Source organism: Callorhinus ursinus, unplaced genomic scaffold, assembly GCF_003265705.2.
Source record: "Callorhinus ursinus isolate GAN/ISIS: 27379988/994484 unplaced genomic scaffold, GSC_fseal_2.0 scaffold33, whole genome shotgun sequence".
Taxonomy (NCBI): domain Eukaryota; kingdom Metazoa; phylum Chordata; class Mammalia; order Carnivora; family Otariidae; genus Callorhinus; species Callorhinus ursinus.
Window position 1 is genome coordinate 6,278,606 of NW_027397095.1, and position 18,274 is coordinate 6,296,879.

The following is an 18,274-nucleotide window of genomic DNA, read 5'->3' on the forward strand; positions in this document are numbered from 1 at the left end:
GTGTGTGTGTGTGTGTGTGTGTGTGTGTGTGTGTGTGTGTGTGTGTGTGTATGTGTATTTGTTACAGGGAGTTAGAATACACTGTCATCAGGGTTATATCTTTAAGGCTGTTTCTCCATGTCAGATGCTGGAGCTTTGTCACAGAATTTGACAAAGGGAATTGGATTTGTTACAGGAAATTAGGATATATCATTGTCAGGGCCATCTCTTTAAGGCTGTGTCTTCATGTCAAGTGCTGGCTCTTGAAGTCTACAATGCAGGAACTCAGGGAAAATCACAAGCAGGCTGGATCCTCACAAGCATGAGCATGAACCCCTTAAGGATAGATAAAAATATATCTCCATTTTTGTTGCCACTGACCTAGGTAAAAGCTGAGGCCGCTTATCATGGTTTTAGTATATTTTAATATCTGGTAAATCTAGTTAATCTCCCACCAGACCACTGCTTTTTCTGAGAGGAATCAGAAAAACTGAAGGAGAATCCAGGAAATCTAGAGAGATTGCAGGCTCACATGTTGCTTCATACCAAAATGTCAGCAAATCAGCAGTAATGATGAAAGCTAAAAAATGGCTAATGCCTCCCTTCTGCTCTTCCAAACCTGAAGTTTTCTTTGTGTAGTTAGTCAATATTTTATTTCTACTCCCAAACAATATGAAAATCTTACAGTGTGTAAAGACTGATCATTTTATTTTTGAATGATATATTATTAATGTCTGGGATTTTAGTCACATTTTTTAACTTCAAACATTTATATATTTTTATTATTTTAAACCCTCCATTTTTTTAACACATAGCAGCATAATTTGCCATTTTATTTGCTCACTTCTAGTATCTCATACATTTCTTCTGGGATAATTTTTCTTCTTTCTGAAGTACATCTTTTAAAACTAACTTAAGTGATGGTCTTTTTTAAGTACACTCATTCAGGCTTTTTTTGTTTTGTTTTGTTTTAAATCTGAAAGTTCTCAGGTTCATTAATTATTGGATAAGAATTTTGCTTATAAACAATTCTAGGTTGATAATTCTTTTATCTCTGTTCTTTGATGATACTTTCCATTTTCCTTTGACTTCCATTATTAATGAGAAATAAACTATAATTGTGATTGTTACATTGACAGTAATATCAGAGTATAGATCTTTGATTTGTTTGTTTTTCTCCAGCCACTTTAAATATTTTTTTTATCTTTGGTGTTCAGCAATTTCAGTATGATACATTAATGTATGTACTACTTCTTTCCTTCTTTTTTTGGAGGGGATTCCAGCTTTTTTATTTTCCCCCTTTTATACAAAACAAAGTAGAAGAAATAATACAAGATTAAAACTGCAAAAGTAGTTAATTGGTAGAACACATATACACAAAAAAATCCAGATAGCAAGATAGGCTTATCTACAATGAGGAAACACATGTAAAAATTAAGGTAGTTTGTAGTTTTCATAGGAAACATTAAAAAAAAATCAAACATATGCTACAATGGGTGCCACTGTTTACAGTAATATTGAAGGGGAGAAAACACTTATTAGGGACAGATATACCGCAAGGTCCAGCATCAGTGCAGTAAATTCACAAAACTATATTACAGCTAGTTAATAAGAGTTTAAGAACTGTTTCCAAATGTCACATTTTCAGCCCTCAGAGGTTCATGCCTACAGATTTCAGCTATTCTAAATTTCTAGCTACTGAGAGGGAGAATGATTCTAAGACACTTTCCAAGCAGTTACAAAATCTCTGTAGACCAGAGGCCACCTATCGTCGCCAAAAGTCTGCTCTCCCCAGCAGCCCTTGGACTCTTCAGAGAGAGAGATCTAGGAAAAAAGTCAGATGCCGGCATAAACACCACCTCCTGTGCCAAATCTCTGGGGGCCAAAGCAGCCAGCAATTACCTTCAAATAAGAATCTTGAGGCTTACCTTCAAAGGCTTAGTCTGGTCTCGAAAAATTAGTAGGCTGAGATTATTTTCTACTGAAATGACTCTTGACTAAGTATAGGAAGACTTCTGTCCTTTATTGGCTGGTGTTGGAGTGAAGGTCATAGACCTGTCTTAACCTATTATGTACTTTAGTTTCAGTCAGCTGAAAACCTGAAATTAAAAATATGCTAAAAATCCTAAACACAAACTTCTGGAAGCCTGCTGTTAAAAAGCCTCTAAGGATCTACTAACTTGAAGGCTAAGAGCAAGGAGAGATGAGCTCAAAGCCTGTCATATTCCCCATTTGGGAGGAAAGATCAATGTTTCTTACAAATTACTAAGTTTTTCACAAGGCAGAAACCAGCACATACTAGGGCATGGAATTGGCTTCATTTTATTCCAGAGGATTCTTCTCCCATTGTATAGAAACAGCATGAGGAATGAATCTTAATTGGTCTCTTCATTGGAAGTGGTCAACTTGGTCTCTGTATTCATGAAGCCAGGCAGTTTAAGCAGACTGTGGAAGCAGACAAGTAGAACCAGCTTCCTGTAGCCACAGACCACTAACTTGTATCTAGCTAAAGCAAAGATCAACTGGAACAATTAATTATCCAAAGTCACAGTTAACTGTACTAAAAGGTGAAGTTCACCACTATATTATTTTAAAGGAAGTTGCCTAAAAGTAAGAATGCAATTAACCTGGGTGGAGAAAAATCAAAACAAGTTGTACTCACGAATGAGTTTTCCATTTAAGGCCAACTGATGAGAATGCCTCCAGCTACACTTCACATGAAGACACTATGCATAAAGCCTTACTCCGCAAGTGTGAATTTCTACACACTAAGGGCAAAAGAGGGAGAGCAAAGAGCTACTTCTGTAACATTTTAGTATCCAGACAGCATAACAGAAACTGTTCCCAAGGACAATGTATATGCCATTCATTACACTGAATAAAGCAGATGCATTATTCATTTTTCTTTTCTTTTTGTTTGAGAAGCTTGTTTATCTCCCTTTTGGCCATTCCAATGTACTTCAAAATGATTCCATGCTGGTTTAATCCAGGAAGCAACAGTAAGAAACTCACTATCAGGTAGGGTGAGCCGCAGGTTGTGGACTTGCTGTCCCACCCAAGCAACCGCAGCAAGAGAAACGATCGTGGTCATGAAGTACATTTTAGGCTTTTCTTCCTTTAGTGTAAAGAGGCGTTTCCACCAGCCCACAGGTCTGCATCGAGTTTTTACCAGATTGCTACAAATTTCATGGAATCTTTGCTGTTGCTCAGTGGTCCATTTATTGGAGCCAAAAATTCTAGGAGCTAGAATGGGAACAAGGTAGTCAGCCAAGCACAAAAACATAACAAAACAGGAAACACCGGACAGAACAGATGGATCTAGATAGTAGATGATCAGAAACACCAAAGAAACCACACCCATGATGGCAGGTGGAAACCAGGCTCTTTCCAATCTGAGGACTTTATCAGCCATCAGCATCACTTCTCCCCATCCCTGCAGCTGCTCTTCCAGTCTTGCAGTCTCTGCAGCCAGCAGGTTGGTGCTGCGATTATCTCCCTCCGCCATCGTCCCTGAGGTGCTGCCTTAGCGGGCGCACACTGCCCCCCAAACAAGCTTTCCACAGAGACCCACACAGCGACCCTAACCTTCTTTTATATCTGCTTAGTGGTGTGTATATGTATATATGTGTATTTACCAAACTTGATAACTTAGGGTTTTTTTTTTCATTTTGTTTTATCAGTTCAGGATTATTTCCAGTCAGTTAACTACTGAAAATTACATCTCTCCTTAGTCTGTTATTTCTGAGAGACAGTATGTCAAAGTAATTAAGGCTATGAACTCTGAAGCAAGCCTTTCTTAGTTCAAGTTCTGGTTCTGGCACTTACTGACAATTTTATTTGGGACCAGTTGCTCTATGTGCTTCTTTCATTGCATTTTGTAAAATCAGGATAATAATAACAAGCAGTACTTGCTATCTTATGTGCATTGCTGAAAATATTTACATGTAATTATTCATTTAATACTCACTACAACTCTCTAAAGTAGGTACTCTTATACCCACTGTGCAGACAAGAAAATTAAGACAAAGATAACTTTAGAAATTCACCCATGGCAACATATCTAGTAGTGAGAAAGGGTGAGCTCAAATCCAGGCTGTATGGTTTTAGAGTTCAAGAACCTAACATACATATATGTCATCATACGTCATTTAACAAAAATTGTTAGAAGTTTCTATTCTATTTTCATGTATCTTAACCTCTCTCACATTTTCAATCTCTTTATCTTTCTCTGTGGCCTTCATCTCTTCCTTCTACTTCAAAACACCTTTGTTCAGCTATATCTTGTTTAACTCATCCATTGAATTTATAGTTCCAGTTATTGTTTTCTATTTCTAGAAGTCATATTTGTTTTGTTTCTAAATATACCTGGTTAATTAAAATAGTTCCTGTAACTTCATTTTACTCTAGAAACTCTAATTTCTTTAACATATTAAACATTGCAGTTCAATATATGCAATTTCTATGAGTGTGCTTTTCTTTTTTTTACTTTATTGAGCTATAATTTACATTATTTATGAGTTATAATTACCTATTTTAAATGTAAGATATAAGGATTTTTAGCAAATTGCAAGTTATGAAACCATCAACATAATCTTGTTTAGAACATTTCTATTGTCCCAGAAGGATCTCTTGTGCCCATTTAGAATTAATCTTCATTCCTACTTCCTGCCACTAGCAAACAGTGTATGTTTTCTTTCTCTATAGATTCATCTCTTCTAAGTATTTTATATAAATAGAATCACATAATATATGATCTTTTGCATCTGTCATTTTTTTCACTTAACATAATGCTTTTGAATTTCATCCACATTGTAGCATATATCAGTATTTTGTTATTTTTATTGCTGAATAGTATTCCATTATATGGATATAGCACATTTTATTTATCTATTTACCACCTGATGGGCATTTGGGACTTCTGCCAGTTTTTGGCTATCATGAATGATGTTACTAAAATCATCTGTGTAGTACTTTTGCATGGACATATGCTTTAGCTTATTTGGAGAGGATAACAAGGAGTTATTTTTGTCATACCATGAATTTCTGGTTCCCCCCACCCAACTCCCCTCCAGCAACCCTCAATTTGTTTCCTATGATTAAGAGTCTCTTATGGTTTGTTTCCTCTGATTTCATCTTCTTTTATTGTTTCCAATCTTCTCCCATGATCCTCTGTTTCCTTTCTTAAATTCCACAAAAAAGTGATCCTATAATAATTTTTCACCAGTTGACTTATTTTGCTTGGCATAATATGCTCTAGTTACATCAACATCATTGCAAATGGCAAGATTTCATTTTTGTTGGCTGACTAGTATTCCACTGTGTGTGTGTGTGTGTGTGTGTGTGTGAGTGTGTACTACAACTTCTTCATCCATTTATCTGTCAATGGACATTGGGGTCTTTCCATAGTTTGGCTATTGTGAACATTGTTGCTATGAACATTCGGGTGCATGTGCCCCTTCTTTTCATTACATCTGTATCTTTGGGGTAAATACCCAGTAGTGTAATTTCTGGGTCATATGGTAGCTCTATATTTAAAGCCTTGAGGAACCTCCATACTGTTTTACAGAGTGGCTGTACCAGCATGCATTTCCCACCAACAGTGTAAGAGGGTTCCCCTTTCTCTACATCCTTGTCAATATTTGTTGATTCCTGTCTTGTCAATTTTTGCCATTCTGACTGGTGTGAGATGGTATCTCACTGTAGTTTTGATTTGTATTTCCATGATGCCAAGTGAGCTGGAGCATTTTTTCATGTGACTGTTGCCCATTTGTATATCTTCTTTGGAGAAATATCTGCTCATGTCTTCTGCCCATTTCTTGATTGGATTATTGGTTCTTTGGGTATTGAGTTTGATAAGTTCCTTATAGATTTTAGATACTAGCCTTTTATCTGATATGTCATTTGCAAATATCTTCTCCTATTTGGTCAGTTGTCTTTTGGTTTTTTCAACTCTTTCCTTTGCTGTGCAAGAGCTTTTTATCTTGATGAAATCCCAATAGCTCATTTTTGTGTTTTTTTTCCCTTGCCTTTGGAGATATGTCTAGAAAGAGGTTGCTGTAGCCAGGGTCACAGAAGTTGCTGCCTATGTTCTCCTCTAGGATGTTGATGGATTCCTGTTTCACATTTAGGTCTATCATCCATTTTGAGTCTATTTCTGTGTATGGTGTAAGAAAGTGGTCCAGTTTCATTCTTCTGCAGGTGGATGTCCAATTTTCCCAACACCATTTGTTGAAGGGACTGTCTTTTTTTCCATTGGATATTCTTTCCTGCTTTGTCAAAGACTAGTTGAGCATGGAATTGAGGGTCTGTTCCTGGGGTCTCTATTCCGTTCCATTGATCTATGTGTCTGTTTTGTGCCACTACCATCCTGTCTTGATGATTACAGCTTTGTAATACAACTTGAATTCCGGAATTGTGAAGGCACCAGGTTTGGTTTTCTTTTTTAATGTCCGTTTGGCTACTCAGGGTCTTTCCTGGTTCCATAGAAATTTGTTTGTTCCAGTTCTGTGAAAAAGGATGATGGTATTTTCATAGGGATTGCATTGAATGTATAGATTGCTCTATGTAGCATAGACATTTTTTATTATGTTCAGGTAGCCACTGTATAGTACATCATTAGTTTTTGATGTAGTGTTCAATGATTCATTAGTTACATATAACACCCAGTGCTCACCACAGTATGTGCCCTCCATAATTCCCATTAGCCTGTTAACCTCTCCACCAACCCCCTTCCTTCTGAAAACCTCAGTTTGTTTCCCAGGGTCCAGAGTCTCTAATAGTTCGTCTCCTTCTCTGATTTCTCCCCCTTTGGATTTCCCTCCCTTCCCCTATGGTCCTCTGTGCTATTCCTTATGTTCTACATATGAATGAAACCATATGATAATTGTCTTTCTCTGCTTCACTTACTTCATGTAACATAATCCCTTCAGTTCCATCCAAGTTGATGCAAATGGTAGGTATTCATCTTTTCTGATGGCTGAGTAATATTCCATTGTATATATGAACTACTTCTTCTTTATCCATTCATCTTCTTTATTTTTAATTTTTTATATTTTATTTGTTAAATTTTATTTTATTATGTTATGTTAATCACCATACATTACAATATTAGTTTTTTATGTGGTGTTCCACGATTCATTGTTTGTGTATAACACCCAGTGCTCCATTCAATATGTGCTCTCTTTAATACTCATCACCAGGCTAACCCATCCCCCCACCCCCACCCCCAGAACCCTCAGTTTGTTTCTGAGTCCATAGTCTCTCATGGATCATCTCCGCCTCCAATTGCCCCCTCTTCATTTTTCCTGTCCTATTATCTTCTTTTTTTTTAAACATATAATGTGTTATTTGTTTCAGAGGTACAGTTCTGTGATTCATCAGTCTTACACAATTCACAGTGCTCACAATAGCACATACCCTCCCCAGTGTCTGTCACACAGCTACCCCATCCTTCCCACCCCCACCGCTCTAGGAACCCTCAGTTTGTTTCCTGAAATTAAGAATTCCTCATATCAGTGAGATCATATGATACATGTCTTTCCCTGATTGACTTATTTTGTTTAGCATAATACCCTCTAGTTCTATCCACATCACTGCAAATGACAAGATTTTGTTGGTTTTTTTTTTTGATGGCTGAATAATCTTCCATTGCATATGTATACCACATCTTCTATATCCATTTATCTGTTGATGGACATCTTGGCTCTTTCCATAGTTTGGCTATTGTGGACATTGCTGCTATAAACTTTGGGGTGCACATACCCCTTCAGATCACTACATTTGTATCTTTGGGGTAAATACCCAGTAGTGCAATAGCTGGGTTGTAGGGTAACTCTATTTTAACTTTTTTAGGAACCTCCATAATGTTTATCAGAGTGGCTGCACAAGCTTGCATTCCCACCAACAGTGTGGGACGGTTCCCCTTTCTCCTCATCCTCACCAACATCTGTCCTTTCCTGACTTGTTAATATTAGCCATTCTGACTAGTGTGAGGTGGTATCTCATTGAGGTTTTGATTTGGATTTCCCTGATGCCGAGCGATGTGGAGCACTTTTTCATGTGTCTGTTGGCCCTTTGCAGAAATGTCTGTTCATGTCTTCTGCCCATTTCTTGATTGGATTATTTGTTCTTTGGGTGTTGAGTTTGATATGTTCTTTATAGATTTTGGATACTAGCCCTTTACCTGATATGTCATTTGCAAATATTTTCTCCCATTCTGGCAGTTGTCTTTTGGTTTTGTTGACTGTTTCTTTTGCTGTGCAAAAGCTTTTTATCTTGATGAAGTCCCAATAGTTCATTTTTGCCCTTGCTTCCTTTGCCTTCGGTGATGTTTCTTGGAAGAAGTTGCTGTGGCTGAGGTCGAAGAGGATGCTGTCTATATTCTCCTCAAGGATTTTGATGGATTCCCATCTCACATTTAGGTCTTTCAACCATTTTGAGTCTATTTTTGTGTGTGGTGTAAGGAAATGGTCCAGTTCCATTCCTCTGCATGTGACTGTCCAATTTTCCCAACACAATTTGTTGAAGACACTGTCTTTTTCCCATTAGATATTTATTCCTGTTTCCTTGAAGATTAGCTGACCATAGAGTTGAGGGTCCATTTCTTGGCTCGCTATTCTGTTCCATTCATCTATGTGTCTGTTTTTGTGCCAGTACCATACTGTCTTGATGATTACAGTTTGTAATAGAGCTTTAAGTCTGGAATTGTGAGGACTCCAGCTTTGCTTTTCTTTTTCAACATTCCTCTGGCTATTTGGGGTCTTTTCTCGTTCCATACAAATTTTAGGATTATTTATTATTTTGATAGGGATTGTAATAAATGTGTAGATTGCTCCAGGTACCATAGATATTTCCATGATATTTGTTCTTCCAATCCATGACCATGAAACATTTTTCCATTTCTTTGTGTCTTCCTCAATTACTTTCATAAGTATTCTATAGTTTTCTGAGTACAGATCCTTTGTGTCTTTGGTTAGATTTCTTCCTAGGTATCTTAGGGTTTTGGGTGCAATTGTAAATGGGATCGACTCCTTAATTTCTCTTTCTTCTGTATTGTTGTTGTACAGAATTGCCACTGATTTCTGTGCATTGATTTTATATCCTGCCACTTTACTGAATTCCTATATGCGTTCTAGCAGTTTTGGGGTGGAGTCTTTTGGGTTTTCCACATAGAGTATCATATCATCTGCAAAAAGTGAGAGTTTGACTTCTTCTTTGTCAATTCTGATGGCTTTTTTTTCTTTTTGTTGCCTGATTATTGTGGCTAGAACTTCTAGTACTGTGTGGAGCAGCAGTGGTGATAATGGACATCCCTGCCATGTTCCTGACCTTAGGGGAAAAGCTCTCAGTTTTTCCCCATTGAGGATGATATTTGCTCTGTGCTTTTCATAGATGGCTTTTATGATATTGAAGTATGTTCAGTCTATCCCTACACTGTGAAGAGTTTTAATCAAGAAAGGATGCTATACTTTGTCAAATGCATTTTCTGCATCTATCAAGAGGATCATATGGTTCTTTCTTTTATTAATGTATTGTATCACATTGATTGATTTGCAGATGTTGAACCAACCTTGCAGTCCAGGGATAAATCCCACGTGGTTGTGGTGAATAATCCTTTTAATGTACTGTTGGATCCTATTGGCTAGTATTTTGGTGAGAATTTTTGCATCCATGTTCATCAGAGATATTTGTCTCTAATTCTACTTTTTCATGGGGTCTTTGGTTTTTGGATCAAGGTAATGGTGGCCTTGTATAATGAGTTTGGAAGTTATCCTTCCATGTCTACTTTTTGGAACAGTTTAAGAAGAATAGGTATTAATTCTTCTTTACATGTTTGCTAGAATTCCCCTGGGAAGCCATCTGGCCCTGGGCTCTTGTTTGTTGAGATTTTTGTATACTGCTTCAATTTCCTTAGTGGTTATGGGTCTGTTCATGTTTTCTATTTCTTGCTGGTTCAGTTTTGGTAGTTTATACATCTCTAGGAATGCATCCATTTCTTCCAGATTATCTAATTTGCTGCCATATATTGGCTCATAATATGTTCTAATAATTGTTTGTATTTCTTTGGTGTTGGTTGTGGTGTCCCCTCTTTCATTCATGATTTTGTTTATTTGGGTCATTTCTCTTTTCTTTTTGATAAGTGTGGCCCGGTGTTTATCAATCTTATTCATTCTTTCAAAAAACCAGCTCCTAGTTTCATTGATCTGTTCTACTGTTCTTTTGGTTTCTATTTCATTGATTTCTGCTCTGATCTTTATTATTTCTCTTCTCCTGCTGGGTTTAGGCATTATTTGCTTTTCTTTCTCCAGCTCCTTTAGATGTAGGGTTAGGTTGTGTATTTGAGACCTTTCTTGTTTCTTGAGAAAGGCTTGTATTGCTATATACTGTCCTCTTAGGACTGCCGTTGCTGCATCCCAAATTTCTTGAACAGTTGTGTTTTAATTTTCATTGGTTTCCTGAATTTTTAAAATCCTTCTTTAGTTTCCTGGTTGACCCATTCATTCTTTAGTAGGATTCTCTTTAGCTTCCATGTATTTGAGTTCTTTCCGACTTTCCTCTTGTGATTGAGTTCTAATTTCAAAACATTGTGGTCCATAAATATGCATGGAATGTTCCAAATCTTTTGGTACTGGTTGAGACCTGATTTGCGACCTAGGATGTGATCTCTTCTGGAGAATGTTCCATGGGCACTAGAGAAGAATGTGTATTCTGCTGCTTTGGGAAGGAATGTTCTGAATATATCTGTGAAGTCCATTTAGTCCAGTGTGTCATTTAAAGTCTTTACTTCCTTGTTGATCTTTTGCTTAGATGATCTGTCCATTACAGTGTAGGAGGTGTTAAAGTCCCCTATTCTCACATTGTCATCGATGTGTTTCTTTGATTTTGTTATTAATTGGCTGCTCCCATGTTAGGGGCATAGATATTTACAATTGTTAGATCTTCTTGTTGGATAACCCTTTAAGTATGATATAGTGTCCTTCCTCATCTCATATTATACTCTTTGGTTTAAAATCTAATTTGTCTGATATAAAGATTGCCACCTCAGCTTTCTATTGGTGTCCATTACCATGTTAAATGGCTTTCCACCCCCTCACTTTCATTCTGGAGGTGTCCTTGGGTCTAAAATGAATCTCTTGCAGACAGCATTTCGATGGGTCTTGTGCTTTTATCCAACCTGATACCCTGTGTCATTTGATTGGGGCATTTACGCATTTACATTCAGGGTAACTATTGAAACTTATGAATGTAGTGCCATTTTATTGCCCGTAAGGTGACTGCTCCTGAATATTGTCTGTATTCCTTTCTGGTCTATGTTACTTTTAGGCTCTCTCTTTGCTTAGAGGACCCCTTACAATATTTCCTGTAAGGCTGGTTTGGTGTTAGCAAATTCTTTTTAATTTTTTATTGTTATGTTAATCACCATACATTACATCATTAGTTTTTGATGTAGTGTTCCATGATTCATTGTTTGTGCATAACACCCAGTGCTCCACGCAAAACGTGCCCCCTTTAATACCCATCACCAGGTTAACCCATCCCCCCAACCACTCCCCTCTAGAACCCTCAGTTTGTTTTTCAGAGTCCATCGTCTCTCATGGTACGTCTCCCCCTCCGACTTACTCCCCTTCATTCTTCCCATCCTGTTAAATTTTTCTTCTTTTTTTTTCTTAACATGTATTGCATTATTTGTTTCAGAAGTCTAGATCTGTGATTCAACAGTCTTGCACAATTTACAGTGCTCGCCATAGCACATACCCTCCCCAATATCTGTCACCCAGCCACCCCATCCCTCCCACCCCCCACCACTACAGCACCCTCAGGTTGTTTCCTGAGATTAAGAATTCCTCATATCAGTGAGGTCATATGATACATGTCTTTCTCTTATTGATTTATTTCACTCAGCATAACACCCTCCAGTTCCATCCACGTCGTTGCAAATGGCAAGATCTCATTTCTTTTGATGGCTGCATAATATTACTTTGTGTATATATACCACATCTTCTTTATCCATTCATCTGTCAATGGACATCTTGGCTCTTTCCACAGTTTGGCTATTGTGGATATTGCTGCTATAAACATTGGGTGCACATACCCCTTCGGATTCCTACATTTGTATCTTTGTGGTAAATACCCAGTAGTGCAATTGCTGGATCATATGGTAGCTCTATTTTCAACTGTTTGAGGCACCTCCATACTGTTTTCCAGAGTGGCTGCACCAGCTTCCATTCCCACCAACAGTGTAGGAGGGTTCCCCTTTCTCCTCATCCCCGCCAACATCTATCGTTTCCTGACTTGTTAATTTTAGCCATTCTGACTGGTATGAGGTGGTATCTCATTGAGGTTTTGATTTGGATTTGCCTGATGCCTAGCGATGTGGAGCACTTTTTCATGTGTCTGTTGGCCATTTGGATGTCTTCTTTGGAAAAATGTCTGTTCATGTCTTCTGCCAATTTCTTCATTGGATTCTTTGTTTTTTGAGTGTTGAGTTTGATAAGTTCTTTATAGATTTTGGATACTAGCCCTTTATCTGATATGTCATTTGCAAATATTTTCTCCCATTCTATCGGTTGTCTTTTGGTTTTGTGGACTGTTTCTTTTGCTGTGCAAAAGATTTTTATCTTGATGAAATCCCAATAGTTCATTTTTGCCCTTGCTTCTCTTGCCTTTGGCGATGTTTCTAGGAAAAAGTTGCTGCAGCTGAGGCCGAGGAGGTTGCTACCTGTGTTCTCCTTTAGGATTTTGATGGACTCCTGTCTCACGCTTAGGTCTTTCAACCATTTTGAGTCTATTTTTGTGTGTGGTGTAAGGAAATGGTCCAGTTTCATTCTTCTGCATGTGGCTGTCCAATTTTCCCAACACCATTTGTTGAAGAGACTGTCTTTTTGCCATTGGACATTCTTTCCTGCTTTGTCAAAGATGAGTTGACCATAGAGTTGAGGGTCCATTTCTGGGATCTCTATTCTGTTCCATTGATCTGAGTGTCTGTTTTTGTGCCAGTACAATACTGTCTTGATGATGACAGCTTTGTAATAGAGCTGGAAGTCCGGAATTGTGATGCCGCCAGCTTTGCTTTTCTTTTTCAACATTCCTCTGGCTATTCGGGCTCTCTTCCGGTTCCATACAAATTTTAGGATTATTTGTTCCATTTCTTTAAAAAAGTGGACGGTATTTTCATGGGGATTGCATTGAATGTGTAGATTGCTCTAGGTAGTATTGACATCTTCACAATGTTTGTTCTTCCAATCCATGAGCATGGAACGTTTTTCCATTTCTTTGTGTCTTCTTCAATTTCTTTCATGATTATTTTATAGTTTTCTGAGTACAGATCCTTTGTCTCTTTAGTTAAATTTATTTCTAGGTATCTTATGCTTTTGGGTGCAATTGTAAATGGGATCGAATCCTTCATTTGTCTATCTTCTGCCTTGTTGTTGGTGTATAGGAATGCCACTGATTTCTGTGCATTGATTTTATATCTTGCTACTTTACTGAATTCCTGTATGAGTTCTAGCAGTTTGGGGGTGGAGTCTTTTGGGTTTTCCACATATAGTATCATATCATCTACAAAGAGTGAGAGTTTGACTTCCTCTTTGCCGATTTGGATGCCTTTGATTTCTTTTTGTTGTCTGATTGCTTTGGCTAGGACTTCTAATACTATGTTGAATAGCAGTGGTGATAGTGGACATCCCTGCCGTGTTCCTGACCTTAGGGGAAAAGCTCTCAGCTTTCCCCATTGAGAATGATATTCGCTATAGCTTTTTCATAGATAACTTTTATGATGTTGAGGTATGTACCCTCTATCCCTATACTCTGAAGAGTTTTGATCAAGAAAGGATGCTGTACTTTGTCAAATGCTTTTTCTGCATCTATTGAGAGGATCATATGATTTTTGTTCTTTCTTTTGTTAATGTATTGTATCATGTTGATTGATTTGCGGATGTTGAACCAACCTTGCAGCCCAGGGATAAATCCCACTTGGTCGTGGTGAATAATCCTTTCAATATACTGTTAGATCCTATTGGCTAGTATTTTGGTGAGAATTTTTGCATCCATGTTCATCAAGGATATTGGTCTGTAATTCTCCTTTTGGGTGGGGTCTTTGTCTGGTTTTGGGATCAAGGTAATGGTGGCTTCATAAAATGAGTTTGGAAGCTTTCCTTCCATTTCTATTTTTTGGAACAGTTTCAGGAGAATGGGTATTAATTCTTCTTTAAATGTTTGATAGAATTCCCCAGGGAAGCCATCTGGCCCTGGGCTTTTGTTTGTTGGGAGATTTTTGATGACTACTTCAATTTCCTTAGTGCTTATAGGTCTGTTCAGGTTTTCTATTTCTTCCTGGTTCAATTTTGGTAGTTGATACTTTTCTAGGAATGCACCCATTTCTTCCAGGTTATCTAATTTGCTGGCATAGAGTTGCTCATAATATGTTCTTATAATTGTTTGTATTTCTTTGGTGTTGGTTGTGATCTCTCCTCTTTCATTCATGATTTTGTTGATTTGGGTCATTTCTCTTTTCTGTTTGATAAGTCTCACCAGGGGTTTATCAATCTTGTTAATGCTTTCAAAGAACCAACTCCTAGGTCCGTTGGTCTGTTCTACTGTTCTTTTGGTTTCTATTTCATTGATTTCTGCTCTGATCTTTATTATTTCTCTTCTCCTGCTGGGTTTAGGCTTTATTTGCCATTTTTTTCTCTAGCTCCCTTAGGTGTAGGGTTAGGTTGTGTATTTGAGATCTTTCTTGTTTCCTGAGAAAGTTTTGTATTGCTATATACTTTCCTCTTAGGACTGACTTTGCTGTATCCCAAAGATTTTGAACAGTTGTGTTTTCATTTTCATTGGTTTCCATGAATTTTTTTAATTCTTCTTTAATTTCCTGGTTGACCCATTCATTCTTTAGTAGGATGCTCTTTAGCCTCCACGTATTTGAGTTCTTTCCAACTTTCCTCTTGTGATTGAGTTCTAATTCAAAGCATTGTGGTCTGAAAATATGCAAGGAATGATCCCAATCTTTTGGTACCGGTTGAGACATGATTTGTGACCTAGGATGTGATCAATTCTGGAGAATGTTCCATGGGCACTAGAGAAGAATGTGTATTCCTTTGTCTTGGGAATGTTCTGAATATGTCTGTGAAGTCCATTTGGTCCAGTGTTTCATTTAAAGTCTTTATTTTCTTGTTGATCTTTTGCTTAGATGATCTTTCCATTTCAGTCAGGGGGGTGTTAAAGTCCCCCACTATTATTGTATTGTTGTCAATGTGTTTCCTTACTTTTGTTATTAATTGCCTTATATAATTGGCTGCTCCCATGTTAGGGGCATAGATATTTACAGTTGTTACATCTTCTTGTTGGATAAACCCTTTAAGTAGGATATAGTGTCCTTCTTCATCTCTTATTACAGTCTTTGTTTTAAAATCTAATTTGTCTGATAGAAGGATTGCCACCCCAGCTTTCTTTTGGTGTCCATTAGCATGATAAATGGTTTTCCACCCCCTCACTTTCAATCTGGGGGTGCCTTTGGATCTAAAATGTGTCTCTTGCAGACAGCATATTGATGAGTCTTGTTTTTTAATCCAATCTGATAGCCTGTGTCTTTTGATTGGGGCATTTAGCCCATTTACATTCACGGTAACTGTTGAAAGGTATGAATTTAGTGCCATTGTATTGCCTGTAAGGTGACTGTTCCTGTATATTGTCTGTGTTCCTTTCTGATCTATGCTGCTTTTAGGTCTCTCTTTGCTTAGAGGACCCCTTTCAATATTTCTTGGAGGGCTGGTTTCGTGTTTGCAAATTCCTTTAGTTTTTGTTTGTCCTGGAAGCTTTTTAGCTCTCCTTCTGTTTTCAATGACAGCCTAGCTGGATGTAGTATTCTTGGCTGCATATTTTTCTCGTTTAGTGCTCTGAAGATATCATGCCTGTCCTTGCTGGCCTGCCAGGTCTCTGTGGATAAGTCTGTTGTCAATCTAATGTTTCTACCATTGTAGGTTACATATCTCTTCTCCTGAGCTGCTTTCAGGATTTTCTTTTTGTCTCTGAGACTCGTAAGTTTTACTATTAGATGTTGGGGTGTTGACCTATTATTACTGATTTTGAGAGGGATTCTCTGTGCCTCCTGGATTTTGATGCCTGTTTCCTTCCTCACATTTGGGAAGTTCTCTGCTATTATTTGCTCCAATATACCTTTTGCCTCTCTCTCTCTTTCTTCTTCTTCTGGGTTCCCAATTATTCTAATGTTTCATCTTATCGTATCGCTTATCTCTCGAATTCTGCCCTCGTGATCCTGTAGTTGTTTCTCTCTCTTTTTCTCAGCCTCTTTTATTTTCCATCATCTGGTCTTCTATATCGCTGATTCTCTCTTCTGCCTCATTTATCCTAGCAGTTAGTGCCCCCATTTTTGATTGCACCTCATTAATAGCCTTTTTGATTTCGACTTGGTTAGATTTTAGTTCTTTTATTTCTCCAGAAAGGGTTTCTCTAATAACCTCCACGCTTTTTTCAAGCCCAGCTGATATCTTTAAAGTCATGATTCTGAACTCTAGGTCCGACATCGTAGTAATGTCCATATTGAGTACGTCACTGGCAGACGGTACTACCTGTTGTTCTTTTTGGTGAGGTGATTTTTTTCATCTTGTCATTTTGTGCAGAGGAAAATAGATGAATGAGAGAACAAAATGCTAACAGGTTAACAACGTCCCCAGCAAATATACTCTATACAAATCAGAAAAGACCTGAAACCAAGGGATAAGAAAGCGAAAGAAAGAAAAAAGAATGAGGAAAAAGAAAAAGAAAAAGAAAAAGATAAAAAGGAACAAAACAAAAAAAAAACAGAATATGATCAAATATGATCAGGCTAGTGCATAGATCAGTGCCACACACTAGATTTGGGGCATATTTTGGTCTGTTAGAAGAAAGTGCCTCCTACAATTTTAAAGGAAAAAAGACTCGTATATGTACAAAATAAGGGTTGTACAATGAAGTGATGGAAGATGAAAAGTATAAAACATTTTATAAAAGGAATTGATAAGATAAGAAGTTGTTTGAAAAAAGAAAGAAGTGTTTTAAAAAAAAAAAGAAAAAAAGGGTTAGAATGTGATCAGGCAGGAGAGTAGAACAAAGCCATACACTAGTGATTTAGGGTATATTTTGATCTGTTAGGAGAAACTGTATCTCAAAATTTAAAGAGAGAACAACTTATATTTATATGCCAAAAATAAGGGTAACTACTATGGAGGAATAAAATATGACTCTAAAAATGAAAAGTAAAAAAATGTTTTTTTACAAAAGGGATTGATAAGATGTTGATTGAAAAAGGGAAAAAGAAAAATTCAAAAAAAAAGAGTTAAAAAATTAACTTTGAAAAACTAATGAATCATGGTTAAAAAGCCATGAATTCTATGTGCAGTATTCCCCTAGCGCTGGAGTTCTCCCGTTCTCCTTGATCAGTAAACTTGGTCTTGGCTTGCTGGCTGTTTGTGCTGATCTTCTGGGGGAGGGGTCTGTTGCCGTGGTTCCCAAATGTCTTTGCCGGTGGCGGAATTGCCCCGCCCTTGTCGTCCGGGCTAAGCAAGCTGCTCGTGTTTGCTCTCAGGAGCTTTTGTTCCCTGCAATCTCTCGGTACAGCTTTGGAGGAGGAGAGTGAAAATGGTGGCCTCCCACTCTCTACCCGGAGGAGCTGAGAACTCGCGGCCCCGCTCCTCAGTCGCCCCCAGAGAAAAGCAACCAATCATTCCCGTCTCTGCAGTCTCCGGCTGCGCTCCATGCTCACCTGTCCTGTGACCGAGCATTTCTATCTCTGGCACCCGACCCCACGTGGAGTCTCCAAATCCAGCAGATCCCTGCAGTGCGCTCCCGCCCTGCTCCTCCTGGGTGAGGAAGGGGAGCCTCCTTGGCTCTGCTGCTTGTTGGGTCCCTGCTGGAGGAGCAGTGGCCCGACTGGGCCGCGGATCACAGTTTATGGCCACCCTGAGCTGAGAGGCTGTGCCTCGGCTCCGTCTCTGCAGCCGGCTTCCCCGATCCGATACCTGGGAGCTCTGCCACACTCAGGCACCCCTGGTCTTTCTGTGACCCCGAGGGTCCTGAGACCACACTGTCCCGTGAGTTTTCCACCTCCCGCTTAGCCACTGGAGTGACGTCCCTCAGCGGAACCGACTTCTATAAGTTCTGATTTTGTGCTCCGGGGTTCTATCACTTGTCAGAAGCAGCCAACGGAGGCCCCTTCCCCCGCCATCTATCCTCCTGAATATCGCCTCGGATTCACTTTTCCACATGTCCTATGTTCCAGTAAGTGGTTGCTTCTCTCTTC

The 18,274-nt window shown here is 38.4% G+C and overlaps 1 pseudogene; it reads right to left on the reverse strand.

Annotated features, from left to right (window-relative positions):
* Window positions 1–1,258: 1,258 nt before the first annotated feature.
* Window positions 1,259–3,552, reverse strand: LOC141370372 (ADP-ribosylation factor-like protein 6-interacting protein 1 pseudogene; annotated as a pseudogene).
* Window positions 3,553–18,274: the final 14,722 nt, after the last annotated feature.